The sequence below is a fragment of the Pleurodeles waltl genome, chromosome 4_2 (genome assembly GCF_031143425.1).
Source record: "Pleurodeles waltl isolate 20211129_DDA chromosome 4_2, aPleWal1.hap1.20221129, whole genome shotgun sequence".
Taxonomy (NCBI): Eukaryota; Metazoa; Chordata; class Amphibia; order Caudata; family Salamandridae; genus Pleurodeles; species Pleurodeles waltl.
In genome coordinates, this window is record NC_090443.1 from 742,866,667 (window position 1) to 742,882,451 (window position 15,785).

At 43.2% G+C, this 15,785-nt stretch overlaps 2 protein-coding genes across 7 annotated transcripts in view; one reads left to right on the forward strand and one right to left on the reverse strand.

Annotated features, from left to right (window-relative positions):
* WDR47 (WD repeat domain 47) overlaps window positions 1-4,776 on the reverse strand; it is a 357,246-nt gene extending 352,470 nt beyond the window's left edge. Inside the window, exon 1 of one of the 2 annotated variants that reach the window (XM_069232387.1) lies at window positions 4,527-4,776. The gene's annotated coding sequence lies outside the window, so the exon portion shown is untranslated. The remainder of the gene's footprint in view (window positions 1-4,526) is intronic. The other variant, XM_069232388.1, reaches the window with a different exon arrangement.
* The window catches only part of CLCC1 (chloride channel CLIC like 1), a 190,529-nt gene continuing 179,496 nt past the window's right edge, over window positions 4,753-15,785 (forward strand). Inside the window, exon 1 of one of the 5 annotated variants that reach the window (XM_069232390.1) lies at window positions 4,753-4,856. The gene's annotated coding sequence lies outside the window, so the exon portion shown is untranslated. Of the gene's footprint in view, window positions 5,321-5,851; window positions 5,893-15,785 lie in introns of those variants that run through there. The other 4 variants (XM_069232391.1, XM_069232394.1, XM_069232389.1 and 1 more) reach the window with 4 other exon arrangements.

Here is a 15,785-nt window from a genome sequence, read left to right on the forward strand (position 1 = left end):
TATATCATATAAAGAACCAGCTTCCTACAATTTTGCCCTTTTTACTTTAATTGGTATTAGCCCTAGCAGGCATTCTTTAAGTGCCAATTTAAGAAAACTTCCAGTGGCTGCTTATCTTCATCTCTGTCCTGTAGATCTGTATCTGTGAACAGCTCCACCTCAACTGGTTAAAGCCTGTTCTAGTTTACTGCATCATGGGCACTCGAAGCTCATTTCTGGATAGGTCTTACTTGAGTGTGGTAAGGTAGGTCATCTCACATTAGTTAAGCTTATTAATTTAAATCTTGCACTTCTAGCTATACTCTTAATAATGTATGAACACGCTTTTGCGGATTCTTTCTCTTGTAAAGTTTGCTTTCTGTCTCTAATCCATCTTTCCTTTTCCTCAGCTGAATCACCACCCTTATGTTGGTAGAGTGCCCTATAAAGTTTAGTCAGCAATCGTTCCCCTTGTGGCAATGTTAACATTGCCACCAGAGCTTGGGTAGTCCAAGGCACCAGGGAACACGTCAAATTTCTCCCACACCTTTGATGTTTAAACATAATCCAAAAATAGTCCTGAACTTATACCAAAATATTCTTCTGCTTCCACAAATGTATTATACGAGGTTATCCACCACCTCACCTGTCTGAAAGGGCGGATACTCTCCAGCTGTATCTCTGCCGCAAATGGTGGGTGCATTTGTATATTCTTCATTACTCCGGGACACACCTTCCTATCATCAAGAGTTTTGGGATCTGCATATTTTCACGTGACCCTGGCAGTAACTGTTTCTCCCAGCTACATACTTTAGCTCCACATACAGGAGTTCCAGCACCCCTTTCTTCAATGGCAACTTCAGCATAGTCAGTCTAACCCTACTACATTTCCGGGCCCACACTAGTGAAAGTGACAGTAACAAATGGTCGAACTCTTAACAAAATTGGTTTGGTATGGAAAATATATATCCCTGTAGGATTTGCAGGCAGCTAGGCAGGCGCACGAACTTGGCTAGTGAGACTCTGTCCATCACTGAAAACGGGAATGCGTTCCAGAAGCCAATAGACTTTTTTTCATCTGGGGCTAGTTATCACTTGAGAGATAAGCAACAAGTCCATGATCAGCTCTAGTATCTAACTTCAGTTAATGTTGCCAAAGAGGGTTATCATGCTCCTTGTGTCGGATGGCTGTGGGCTGGTAGAACTCTTATTTTTCTCAGGTGAGACTCTTCGCTTCAGCTGAGTTAAGCTTAAATTGATTAGCAACCAACAGTCCATGGCTTGAAAGCAACCGAATATTCCAGAGGCAACAAAGTCAGTTGTATCCCAGCTTGAGGATAATCTGAAATGTTACTGCACAGTAGTAGCAGGTTAAGTTGAAGTTCTTAAAGAAGATCAGTAGTGGGCTTAGCTACGTCTTAATAAGAACTGGAGAAATTATGGTACTGATAGGATAGTTAACGATGAAAGAAGCTGATGAGTGTGAAGGATGTAAGATGATGCTTGATTTGTCATAAAAGCAGGGACGAGAAACATTCTAATAGTGAGACAACAATTCAGTGTCTGTCCACTGTAGTTTTCAGATCTTTTCAGGGGGTGTTTAGGCAGGATTCAGTTCATCTGCCACAGTGAAGCCAAGTGGTGGTCAGAAATGATGTTGTTATCTTAAAAGAAGCTGAAGATCTAAGTAAGAGCAAATCGTTCAATCAGTGTCTTAAGAACATTGGAAATCAGTTGTCAGATGGCTAAATCAATCTGGTTATTCTTTACGAGTGGGTTCTTGTGTGAGGTCTCGTGAAATTCAGGAAGATGTCTGATATTAAGGGGTTGATTTACGTTACATGCTGGGATGGCAGAATTCATGCCCTTGAAAGCTTGAGATGGGCAAGGTCAAATGCAAAAGGCAGTCTGGCTGCCTGACTTGAGCAGTTTCTTGAACTGTATAATGGAGAATTGTTTTAGGATAATTTGGACCTCTTGTCTGCTCTTCATGGTACGGGTTAGCAAAACTGTTAAATGTTTTTCTTCTGGGGTTGTGTTCCATAGACTCAGCTTTTCTGATGTAATCATCTGTGAGACCATCACAGAATGCAAGGGATCATTTTAACTGCGAATTCCAGGCTACATAATTCTGAAAATATCCTATGCAGTTACTTCAACAACCATTTTTGCTTTGGTGATCCAATGGTAGTAGAATATTTTTGCTTTCTTGGTGGGCTTTTTCTACATCCTGCTGCGACTCTGGAAGCAGTTTTGTCTTGACTTCCATCAACGTTCCACAATTTTATTTTCAGTCTATACATTTTTTTATCCAAATGGCTATGGGCAGGGTCAACTGACGACTTGAGGAGCATCAGTCTATCTAGGACTTCAGCTAGTCAATAATAGAAATCCTTCACTTCTATTATGCTGTGTGGTGGAAATGAGGAAGCTAGGTGAGAGCCTAGTGAAGCAAGGTTGCTTTGTTCCGCTGTCTACAGAGGTTCTTGTCAGTTGTTGTTGGCAAACATGTTAATTGGCCCAGAGACAACTTTCCTTAAGACCCAGCAATTACAGCATTCTCATTCAATAAATTACACGCATTACTTTTACAATTTTTAAACTTTCAAATACACATTTTCAACTACTATGTATGCCTACATCCACGTATTTAAGGAGGTCAATAGCACATGTAACGTTTCAACTACTTACAACCTACAAGCACATTATATTTTATTCATCTTCATGCTAAAGGTTTAGTTTACCACAGACAGTGAAAAGCATTGAGTTCATAAAGTTCTTATAAGATGTATAAATTGCAAACAATAGTTTACAAATAAATGCAAACGTCCTAAAACTAGTCAAATACAAAATGACCCTTCATTGTTATCCACTAGAAATAAACATTTTTAATAAACATACTACGCACTAGATACCTTTGCCACATATGTACATAACACCGGCAGTGGAGTTGACCTCCACACAGAATTCTGAACGCCCTACATCCTTTGAAATAGACTGAACTTGATAATACTAAAGTCCATTATGTGATAACAATGACAAATGTATTGCAAAAATCAGTAATAAGCTTTGAAATTAATGTACGTTCATAAGTACTAGATTTTGATAACCTTATTCTTCCCAGTAGCCAAAAATCATAGCTCTTTTGCAGGACACTGGTTTCCCAATCCTAAAAAACTCAGAGGCAAACATCTTCACTCTCTGACACAGGGACAGCATTCTCGTTACTGCGATTTGTATCACAGCTTTCGATTAAGCAACCTCGACCGCTATATTTTTAGAGCTGTGTTTGGAAAATCTTGATTACAGGTTCTTAATGTTGGTACCTTGGGACACCAATACGAAATGTTTCGTCTTAGGTCCAATCACCAGATTTTTATTTTTTAACTGAATTTGACTTTAAGAATAAAAATATATGAGCTGAGGAGTGGTCATTTATGTATGAGATTTACAGTTGTGGAATAAGAAACAACTTGTTAGTTTGCAACAAAGTCCTGAAATCCCACATTTGGGACACATTGGAAGGCTGTTGCATTGAATACAGGCTCAGGGGAAGCCTATTAATGCCCATAAAAGACGAAACAATATTGCCTACCTTACTCTAGAAATGCAATTTGACACCGATTTAGATTTGCCTCTTGCTCACTGTCAGTGTTCTAGAGTACACAATAGTGTTGTGCTGTGACTGCATCTAGGGACCTCATGAAAGCAGTTCAACACGGAGTTTCCGCTGCCAATCGTCATGTGTAAAATAATGATAATAAAGTATTGGTTCAATAATGTTAAGTTATAATAAGATGATAATATTTATACGGGTTAATATTCTACTGATTGCCATCGTGTGGATTTTCGGAGACTAAACACCCCTCTCTTCAATTTGGGTTTTAAGGATTGGGAAAAAAACAATGTTCTTACATATTTAGTCAGTACTCAAGTTATCCTTTACATGGGGGCAGGCTGGCACGGGGAACACTTAATCATATTGAACATGCAAACACATTCCACCAATCATTCGGCACGTAGACGACCCTCCTAACTTATAATAAAAGAAAAAACCGACAATACAGTGTTGCACAATGTTTTTTCAAAAGGGTGATATGCCCAGTAAAGTCATTTAACGTTTCAACTGGATGCACACGTTTTGGCTTGGTCTCAAGTACTAGAATATATTATGAGTTACGCAAAACATATACCTTGTTTGCATATTAACCTGCAAGAGAGTACTACAAAACGCAGCATTTGACCCCTCTGTTAACGCAGAATCTTGTAACCACCTCGCCCCTAAATAACTCACCCTCCACGAAAGGTTTCAGCTCACTCTCTCCAATACCACACCCACAAATCTGTGTAAGTGATTTCCAAGTTAGGCAGATGACTGTTAACCTATGGATCTCTTTCTTGATCCTTCACTACGTCTCTTCACCCTCACTCGCTGGTGGATCATTCTGGCCCATCTCACTCTTCTTCAATCTCCCGATTTCTCCTTTAACCCTATCAGACACACAACCCTCGTGAAGACGCGTTTGAGACCAGAGTGGGAACCTTACCTCCTGTCTCCCAACAGAGAATATTAAACATCCGATCGCCTCTACCCTGCGCCTGATCTTTTATTAACCAGCGTTGCTGTGCGAAGGTGAGAGCTGGCTCTCAGAAAGCAGGTTTTAAACAGATTGACAGTCCAACGGGAGGTATGAGGAGGACCTTTGTGGCTGTACTTCCCAGTAAGCCCTCTGATTGGTTACAACACATAATCCGCCCAGAAAAGGCCCGTCTACACACCCACGACGAAGCCGTGGTGCACCGGAAGTGAAAGCCCTGAAGTTGTACCGGAAAATATTTCTCTGCTGCTGCGGAAGTAGTGGTCCAGCCTCACAAGGGCAGGTATTTCTGTTTTAGCTTGAGTTTCGGAGCAGTTTGCTTAGCCGCCTTTAAAGAGTGCGGTGTGTGGACAGACTGGCGTGGGTGCACCGAAGGGGCCTTCGCTTGAGCGGGTCAGTGTCCGTTCACTTGAGAAGGGTCACGCATCAGGACCAACATCTCTCCAGGAGCCGTGGGTGGCAGTGTCGTGGTGTGAACGTGCCAGGCTTAGGGCTGGTAGCGCATTGCAGTGGTTCACTCTGCTGTGGCATTGTCAGCTGGACTTTGGCCCTGAGACTATGGTGGTGTTAAGTTTAGGACATTGGTAGGGCGAGGACCCAGCAGCAGTCAAGGAGTTTCCAGAGGCGTGCTGCGTTGGGGCCCAGCAGATGATGGGGTGTGGTGTGGAACACTATTTGGCTTAGGACAGTGAGCACAACAGTGAACCTGGGACAGTTTGGCAGTCATAATACACCATCTAAGGGTAAGAAGCATTGTCTGTAGCTCTGCAACTTCTATGCATTAAAGCAAGATGCAGAAATGGGTTGTTCCGGCCTTAGAGCAGGCTGTGATGCCACCAAGTGAGCAGTGTTCTGAGTGTGCAGAAGACCCTATGGTGGGCACGTTGATTGAGGTCTGAGAATGCAGGTCATCTTCTGATAGGAAACCACTTGAGCTTATTTAAAATGCTGATGCCTAGTTAATTACTAGTTTGAATGAGATGCTTGAGTTAGAGATACCGGGTACACCTGCCTTTTTTTTTTTTTTTTTTTTTTTTTTTTTTTTTTTTTTTACCCCGTTAAGATACACTGTAAAGCAAACACGTGAATATCATGGGTCGTATCACGACAGAGAGGATCCATGAGCTTTAGGCGGCGTTAGAGGTAGCCTGCAACCACTTACTGGGATCGTTTGGGATTTCCCCTCCTTTAAAACATTGCCAGACTCGCCAAGATGAGATAGTAAGAGCAGAACAAGAACTTAGGGATGTCTTTCTTTTAGAGGAGATCGCGGGTGGTAGAGCATATCCACTGAAACCCTGAGGAGAGCCAACAGGTAGGGACATTTCTGGCTCGGTCAACTAAGCCTCAGAGAAACAAACAAACAAACGGTTAATAGAAGTAGAGATCCCATAACAGGAGCATTAAGAGTACCGAAAGTGCAAAAATAGCCAGGGTCTTTTTTAATCATTATAAGTCAATCTATGAAAAAGCAGAGCGGGTTAAGGAGTATGATGATTTAGAGAAATATTTTACCATGCTGCAACTTCCGCAAGATTCAGATATGCAAAAAGATATTCCAAGCAGTAAAATAGCATCTCCAGATATTATTACTGCCCTAAAGAGTATGGCCAATGACAAGGCGAGTGAAAGTGATGGGATCCCTACAGAGGTATGTAAAACCTTTTTATTTGAACTCCCCTCTTTTCTCCTGGCTCTGTTTATTAGTATTAAAGAGGGAGCTAAAATTCCTAAACATTTTAAAGCAGTGGTTCCCAACCTGTGGTCCGGGGACCCCTGGGTGCCGCTAAGCCTTTTCAAGGGGGGCCGCAAGAGCCTAGAAAATAAAAAAAATATTGACAAATTAGGTCCCCAGCTTCCAGTAATGACTCGAGGGGGGGGGGTCCCCCGGATTCCCATGGATTCCCATGGTGATAAAGTGGGGGTCCACAGAAATCAAAAGGTTGGGAACACTGTTTTAAATAATCCGTTTTGGTTAGTTTTATCAAGCGAGGTAAAGACCCCACAAGATGTAATTCATATTGCTCCACAAGTCTACTGAACATAGACTACAAGTTACTTATGAAGATCTAGGAAGATAGGCTGGCTTTGTGTGCGTGATTTGTGATCCACCCAGATCTGAACGGCTTTTTGCCCGGAAGGACAGTGGCAGCTAACACTTATCTATTAATTCAAGCCATTGACTATTTCTCAACTAGCAAAGAAAAAGCAGTTATTCTCATGATGGATGCAGAAAAGGCATTTCACCTTGTTAATTGGTCAGCCCATTTTTAGGTTGGACAGATTCGGCTTCCCCCCCCTTTAATTATAGGCATGGTTAGAAGTTTTATAGCAGGTGGCTGAGGCTAAGATTATTATTAATTCTTATGAGGTGTGGATAAAAAAGATTAACCGGGCACATGTCAGAGTTGCCCCCTTTCTCCAGTTGTTTTTACCTTTTTTTTTTTTATAAATAGAACCCATAGCCTCGAGTATTCGGAATAATAAAGCCATTTCACCACCTATTCAGCGGATGCTAAAAGTTAAGTTATTTGCAGATCATATGATTTTATATTTGAGGGCCGACAGTTTCAACATCTTGAATGTCATGATGGAAATTGATAATTTTATGAGTGTGTGGGTATAAAGGTAATCCGACCAAGACTGAACTCTTACGGTTCAATTCACCTCGCACTGAGCTCTTACCTATTTTGCGGGTGGTGCCACAGCATCCCGTCAGGTATCTTGATATATATATATTTTTTTACAAATGATTATACGCAATTATTTTGACTCCATTATGGTGCAACCCTTGCCAAAGTGAGAGAGCTGCTGGAAAGTTGGGCATTGTTGCCTCTCTCCCTGGTTGGTAGAGTAACATTGATCAAAATGTTTATTCTTTCCTTGTTTTTGTTCTTTTTCATTAATCTGCCCTTAAAAATCCTGAGTACCTATTTTAAAGAACTCAACACCATTATTAGAATGTTTATCTGGGCTAAAATACAACCTTGGGTCAAAATGTCTACTTTGCAGCTAGATATAATGTAGGAAGGTCTGGCTTTGCTGCATTTTAGAACATATTACTAGACTGCCTTAATAGATCTTTTAGTTTGGTTGACAGCAGATACCACAGTCAGTGACAATTTCTCATTAGATCGTATGACTGTGGAAAGTCAAGTACGCTTGCCTGTCTGTTTTTTCAAACCGCCAAACTCTCCAAGAAAACGAGGTACAAGACCTTGTCGACCCTTGCCTTACATTTACAGTCCTTTTTCAAATCTTGGGAAATCCCGCAATGCCATTCTTATACTCTCTCTGTTGCTGGATTATGAAGTCCGGGGGCTGGTAGTATTAAACAAGCATTTGCAATGCAACGGGTCTCGCGTTTGCTCGTGTTAGAGCTGATAGCGTTGTAAACTCCTAACCCGACTTTTCACCTATCGGCAAAAGTGCATTTATGTACGTAACCCGAAAAAGTGCAATTAACTGTGTAAAGCGCTTGACTTCTGCCAAGCGAGATCGTGCTGGGAAAATAGAGAAAAAGTAGTACACGAGCCGGACAGAAAACAGCGAGCCTTGCATGTTTTCTGTACTTTGTCTATGCGCTTGAGGAGGGCTATCCACCGGAAAAGGCATGACATGTGCATGCCTTCCACTAATGAAATCAAGCAAGCCCACAAGCCAATGACAGACACTGACGTGACATGGACAGGGCTCCGAGCCCTTTTTAATTACTAAAGCGTCTCGCTTAGCGAAACGCATGCGCAAGCGCATGTGACGCAGGCTCGATCCTAAAAAGGTGGCTCAGGCTTGGCAAGGGCTAGGTTTTGTGAAACTTGGGGACTCTTATAATGGGCCGCATTTGATTTCTTTGGAATTACTACTTCAACAATTTGTTGATCAGAGTATATCACTATGGTTTAGTTTTACCAAGATTTCCAGCTTCTTAGAAAATAATTATGTAATAATAAAGGAAGAGATCTGTTATTTGGTATCCCATATCAATTAAACACAGCTGGGAGGAGTGGGCAATTGGTATCAATGACTGCTTCAACAGACTAATGAGGCTGCACTCCCTGATCTCTTGACTAAAGTCTATCAGTCAACTAACTGTAGATATAATATTAGAGTGGCAGCGCCTTTTTGAGGTAGGTTGTAGATCACTTCAAACCACCAATTTTAAGAGAATGTCATTTTTGTCTAGACGGACAGCATATTATACACCCAAACAATTGCATAGAATGTACCCCTCAAATCCGGACCAATGCTTTGGATTCAAGGCAGCTGAGAAGGGGTTCTGGGCCCATATTTTTTTACGAGTGCCCAATGCTTCAACAATTTTGGGTGTTTCGTGCAATCACTCAATTTTTATCCACAACAGTTTCTCCATCGTTGATGCTGGCGCTATTTGAGTCATCATGAGATCTCTCATCCACGTAAATGTCAGCAATATTTTATTTCAATAGAAGTTGCGGTTGCACGTTCATTGATTCTCAAAAATTGGAAAACTGATGTGGTCACCCTTATATTTTCACTGGCATAATAAAATGGTTAGGACTCGATCTTTGGAAGAGGCATATGCCAAACAGGTAGGGGCCCTTCGGAGATTTAATGCAACGTGTGTTGTGTTTTTGTTTTTTATTTTTTATTTATTTATTTTATTTTAGGAATGATTCGGAATTAATTATTCTTTAACATTAGTTTTATGAATTAAGGATGGTTGATATGTGAGGAATTGTTTCTCTCGATTTATTATGTTAGTTGGGTTTATATTATTCTGTGGGGGATATGATGAATCTCATAGTGATTTTGGGATCTTGGTTGTATCCAGGGAAATTTCCTTGGTCAATTAATTCTGCTGCTACATACGTATGCACTTTAAACATCTATTGTTACGCAGTCAGACTAGTTCCTGGATGTGCTAAATTTTTCTGTGCTGGGGGCTGGGGGACAGGGGTTTAAGCACAAGGTTCAGTGTTGCTCTTTTTTTTTTTAAGCACTTTAACATTCAGTTTCCCAATTTAGTTAAAATATTAACAGAACTTAGTTGATATTGGTGAGAAGTTCTTCCTCTTGATTCCCTTAGGTTTCTTAATTAATGTGATTCACAGCATGCTGGGAGCAATATTTTCAACTGTATACTGATCTTTGGAATCATGCAGTAGTCAGGGACACTGTTTTGCACAATCTGTTTGGTTGTTAGCTCCTTATGCACTTTAAGCCTTTGCTGCTATTTTATATGGATTTTTTTGAATCATGTGGTACTTAGGGGAAATTGTTTTGCACAAACTGGTCGGCAGCTATCTACTTATGCACTTTAAGGCCTTGTTGCTACTTTTAAATGGACTAGGTTCCGAATGAGTTCCAGTTGTCTAGTATTGGTTTGCACTAGGCACTTTGTTGGTAAGGCTTCTTCCACTTTATCATGTTGTTGTTCATGTATAGAATTCAAATAGGAATTCGGCCTGAAATGTATGTTTTCTACACTCTGCTCATTAAAAAAGAGAGAAGGGTCATGCATCAGGGACCACCGCTATCCAGGAGCTGTGAGTAGCAGTGTTGTGGTGGGAACGTGTCAGACTTAGGGCTGACATAGCATTGTAGTGGGTCATTCTACTGTGACATGTGAGCTGCCCTTTGGGCCTGAGACTGATGGTGTTAAGTGTAGGGCATTGGTACGAAGAAGAATGAAGTAGCCAGTCAACAAGATATGGATGAAAAAGAATCTCTTCCTTGTGGAGTAATCCCACTAGGGGAGCAAGGACCTTGGTGAATACTCTGGAGCCGATGTTACACAAAAAGAAGCACTTTGAGCTGAAAGAGATGACCCACTGAAACCCTCTAATACTGTTGGTGGTGTTGATGAATTGGAATATGCAGATAGGTGTCTTGCAGATCCAACATTACTAGATACACCTGTTGCATAGCCACCATGACGATCTTCTGCAAAGTCTCCACCTTGAAGGGTATTGTAGAAACTCAACTATTCACTATATTTAAATCCAACATTGTCTAAAACTCACCTGAAGTCTTTTCAACCCGGAATAGACTACAAATATGTTCTTTTCCTTGTTCTGTTGGAGGTACTTGAATGATGGCACCTTTCCCTAACATTGAAATATCCCCCTCACGCAGCGTGTGAAGCTTTGAAATGTTTCTTGGAATGGGAGTAGGGATAATTCTCGTATCTGGAGAAAAAAAGAGGTGAAGTCTATTCGATAGTCTTTCATGATGCTCAGCACCCATCATCTGAAACGTTTATCTCCCAGTTGGTGAAAAACCTCTGAATCCTTTCTCCCACCAATTCTGATTGACCATACTCTTGTCAGTCATGAGCACTTCTGCTTAGGTACTCTCCAACTACCCAACTGAATTAATCTTCTTCATTGATTATTTTTTTTTATTTTAATATAAGTGATTTTATTGGTTTCGCACACAACTAACAAAATAAGACAGTAGGAACCATTCACGTCGACCATCAGTGCAGTAATGCGTTCTAACTGTTTCATTTATCTGGGTAGACCCATCAAACCCCACGGCTGTCCTCAACTTCATTGAGAACTCCAAGTGCGCCTGTTTCGCCAAGAGGTTAATGGTAGATCCCAGCACTCGTGTTAGAGTGTTCATACTTTACTGCCACTAGGAAGCAAGTGGGTAGTGCTGTGTGTGCAAGTGGCTGATTGTGCCACAAAAAGGACTGCTGTGTCAGGGTTTTCCCCTAGCCCGTTCTTCGTAGAGTTGCTTGCCAACACTTGAACACCATCTTAGTGATATCAGGGAGACTGTGTGAGAGTGGGTTGGCATATACGTGTCCTATCAGCTGATCCAGTCCCCAGGAGTGAGATCGGCTGGGTTGTCCCATTCTCCCGTCAGCCAGTCGTTAATGACTAGTAGGTGTATTGCTTTCTAATAGAGTTGGGGGATCTGCCAGGCCCATACCACCAAAATAAACCGACTTCCTACATTTCTTCTTTGCTATGCAGGGAGGGAAACTGGGCCACAAGAAGGAGCTGATCACTGACAACACATCCAGAAACTAACTGTTTGGAGTAGCGAGAAGGAAGTTTCGGAAAGCATACATGTAGCAGGGCAGAATCGACCGTGAGCAATGACTACCACCATTGGTGGTCTGCTTTTGCAGTCTTCATGAATGGAGTTAGGTTAAGGGACCCACTAAGTCCCAGATCTCAGGAGATTTAGATCCCTAGGTATTTGAAACTTCTATGTTGAATGGGGAAAGGAGTGTGCCATGGCGCGGCAGTCTCCTCCATGGAGAGGTACCAACAATGACTTACTGTGGTTGACCCAGAGGCCTGAATCCTCTTCATATAAATCCACATCCCGAGGTCCGTAGGTGCAAGAGGGAAAATAATATAATTTGCATATAAGGCAATGTGGTTCTCTGTGCCAATGTGACCAGCACGACCCAGATCTCATTGCAACAGAAGGGCAATGGTTTTGATTGCGAGGCTGAAAAGGATTAGTGAAAGTGGGCACCATTGTCTGGTTCCCCTACTGATATGAAAGGAGTCTGAAAGTACTCTGTTAATCAGCATTTGTGCCTGGGGTTTGTGGTATAATAGCTCAACATATCTGTGTAGCCTAGGATCCATTACCATTTTCTCCAATACTCTGGACAGGAAAGACCAATCCACCAAGTCAATGGTTTTGTTCAAAGACAAGCAGAAAGAGAGCAAGGGGGTCTTTTAAGGTCTCCCTTTCGAGCAACAGCTACATATACTCCAGCGTTTACAATGACATATACCCCGGTACCGGCATAAAGCCACATTCATCCAGATGGATCACCTTGGACAGTATTGGGCAGAGCTTGTTGGTGGGGAGCTTCACAAATATCTTTACTTTTGCATTAATCAAGAAGATGGGCCTATATGAGGCACATCGAAGAGGAGAATGTGATAGCTTGGGTTGTGGAAATAACTTGTTATGCCAATTAGTTTGTCTTGTGTTCTTTTTCTTTAGTGAGAGCCACTGAATATATTAATGTGCTAGATACCATCTGAGATGTTTCTTCTCTTAATTTGTGGTTCTCATTCAGTAATTCTGCTTCTTCTTTCGTAACACATTGTTCTCCCTCTTGGGGTTAACTGGAGATCTTTGGAAAAGGAAAACTGTCAGGGTATCTTTTCTCGCTCTGTTCCTAATTCACGACTGAAACCGATTCTCACAATAAGTAAAGCAAGGGAAGCCAAATGATTACTTTCAGGAGAAGTCTTGCTCTACTCATTTACAAGTCTGTTCTCCCCGTTTTACTCTCTTCAGAAAACCCAAATATATGGCTATGTTGTCTAAAACGCATCTCGGAGAGTTTCTTTCACCCCTGAAAGCCTAATAAAAACAGAAAAGCACAAAGAAACTCAAAAGAATAAGAGAACTCGACCCTTAAACAGACTTCTCCCTGCTCCCCCCTTGTTAGCAGATCTCCATTCTCATATACAGGTGCCCACCTGACTAAGCCACGTTCCCCGGCGAGCGCAGCAGGAGCCAAGTGCCTGTCCGGTGTCCCACAGTCTTGGGAGGTATGGTGACTGGTTAGCAGACCTCTCATTGTCGGTCTCCTCCAAGCAGTCTTCTTCATCTTCTTCTTCGGCATTCTCCCGAATGTAGGAAGCTGGCCTGGTGTGTGGTAAGCACCTATGGTGTTATCACCTTATCCCAAGTCCAGGTATCCCCTATTAGTGAGGTGTAGACCGTCTCTAGGAAGCCAGGGCTCTCTAGAGGTAGCTGTGGATGAGCAGCCAAGACTTATCTGGGACGCTACAGTCACACAACACTTACACACATGAAAGAACCACACTGTTACAAAAATAAAGGTACTTTATTATGGTAACACAAATACTGAATAGGCAATACTCCACTAGCAGGTGAGTAAACACTATTATATACACATTAGAAGTCAGGAAGTGGCATAGAAAGCAATAGAAGTCCGTGAAATAGAAAAAAATGGCGACACTAGGGGGAGACCAAACCATATACTAAGTAAGTGGAATGTGAGAGTCAGTCATCCACCCAAGGAAGTGGAATATGTAAAGGGGAACTGGAGGAACCAGAAGCCCCAAAAGGTAAGTACCAGAGTGCCCCCAGCTACCAGGAGAGAAGAGTTAAGTACCTGTTTTTTTCCCCCAAACTCACAGGTAAACTTTGTAAAAGGACTGTGCAAGACTGGAAGAAACAGAAGATGGATCCTGACAGAAGAGGACCTGCAAATGAAGGGGACTAGGTCCAGATCCACTTGGAGTGTCTAGCTGGGGCAGGAGCCACTACCCACCCTTCTGGAGATGCAGGACCAGGTTGACAATTGAGACCAGGAGTCTGCTATGCAGCTCAGAAGGAGAGTTCCAGGAGTAATGCAGTCGATGTCCCCCGTCTGAAAAAGAGTTGCAATCAGTGGTGTGGAAGAACCACTAACAAGCCTTGTCTCAGACAAGAGTTGCAAAAAAAAATGTTGCAGAGCTGCTGGGGATCAGGAAGGTCTGGGGGGACTCAACCCAAGGAGGGGAGTCCCAGGTGACCCTCGGCAGCAAGGAGAGTCAGAAGATACGGATGCAGCCCCACAGGAAACTCGCAGGCACTTGAGCCGCAGTGAGGCCCACTCAACACTCCTCAAGAGTCCCACGTTGCTGGAGCAGCAGGCAGGAGACAGTGCTTTGCAGGGAAGAGTGCTGGAGGCCGGGGCTACACGGAGCCTGAAGTCCCTTGGAAGCAGAGCCAACAAGCCTTGGTAGCTGCAAGATTTGAGGTGCACAGGGTACTGCTCTGCAAAGAGAGGCAAGGGCTTACCGTCTCCCAAATTGGAAAGCTGGTAGAGAGGATCCAAGGGACCACTCCAGACCACCACCAGTGTTGCAGGATCCATGCAGTTTTGCAGGAGAGAAGATCCACGCAGTTGGTTGTCGTTGGAGTTGGTGCCTGCGGATGCAGGGGAGTGACTCCTTCACTCCAAGGGAGATTCCTTCTTGTGCAGGCTGAAGACTTATTGCCCTCAGAAGATGCACAGCCAGGGAAATGTTGTAGTTGCTGGAAGGAGCTGGAGTAACAATGTTGCAAAGCAGAGTCATCGCTGGAGTTGCAGATTGTCTGTTCCTGGAGGGTCCAGTTGCAGTACTGGTGGCCAGAAGATGAAGTAAAAGATGCCTAGGAGTTCTGCTGAAATCTTGCAAGTCGAATCTGAGGACCCACTGAAGAGGGAGACCCTAAATAGCCCAGGAAGGGGGATTGGGCACCTAGCAGGGTGACCACCTATCAGGAGGGGGCTGGGACATTACCTTCCTGACCTGGCCACACAGATGGCCTCTGCCCATCCTGGATTCAAGATGGCAGAATCAAGTGGCCACCTGGAGAAGCTCTGGGCACCACCCCTGGGGTGGTGATGGTCAAGGGAGCGGTCACTTCCCTTTCCATTGTCCAGTTTCAAGCCAGACCAGAGACCGGGGTCCCTGGACTGGTGCAAACCAGTTTATGCAAGGAGGGCACCAAATGTGCCCTTCGAAGCATACCGGCTACCCCTACCAGGCCATGTACCTTCTATTTCCAAAGGGAGAGGGTGTTGTCTCCCACTCCCCAAAGAAATCCTTTGTTCTGCCTTCCTTGCTTTGAGCTGGTCAAACTGCAGGAGGGCAGAAACCTGTGACTTATGTCCAGTACTTGGGTAAATTTGCTTCCCCGCACTTACGAAGTCCAGGAAAGTGGAGCTGGGGTTCGTGGAGCACCTTTGCTCATGCAGGGGTGCTCTCACACACAGGTACTTGCATCCTGCCCTCTAGGTTAGTAGGGCCTGCCATAGGGGTGACTTACAGTGACCTGGCAGGCCCGCAGACACATTTTGCATGAATTCCCATAGGTGGCATAATACATGCTGAGGTCCATGGGGAACCCCTGGGGCCCCAATACCCTGGGTACCTAGGTACATATATGCATTACTTACATGGGGGCACCATTATGCCAATTGTGGGGTGTAGTAAGTGAGGAACAACCAAATGTAGCAGGAGAGAGCACAGTCACTGGGTTCCTGGTTAGCAGGATCCTAGTGAACAAATTAAAACACACTGACTGTAGGCAAAAAGTGGGGGTAACCCTGTCAAAAAGAGGGTACTTTCCTACACTCAAACTGACACCTCTCTGGATTTTATGGCAAGACAGGAGTCTTGCATCATGCATGAACTTTTATTCGCTCCTCTAAGCGGCAACCTTAAAACCATCCAAAGTACAAAC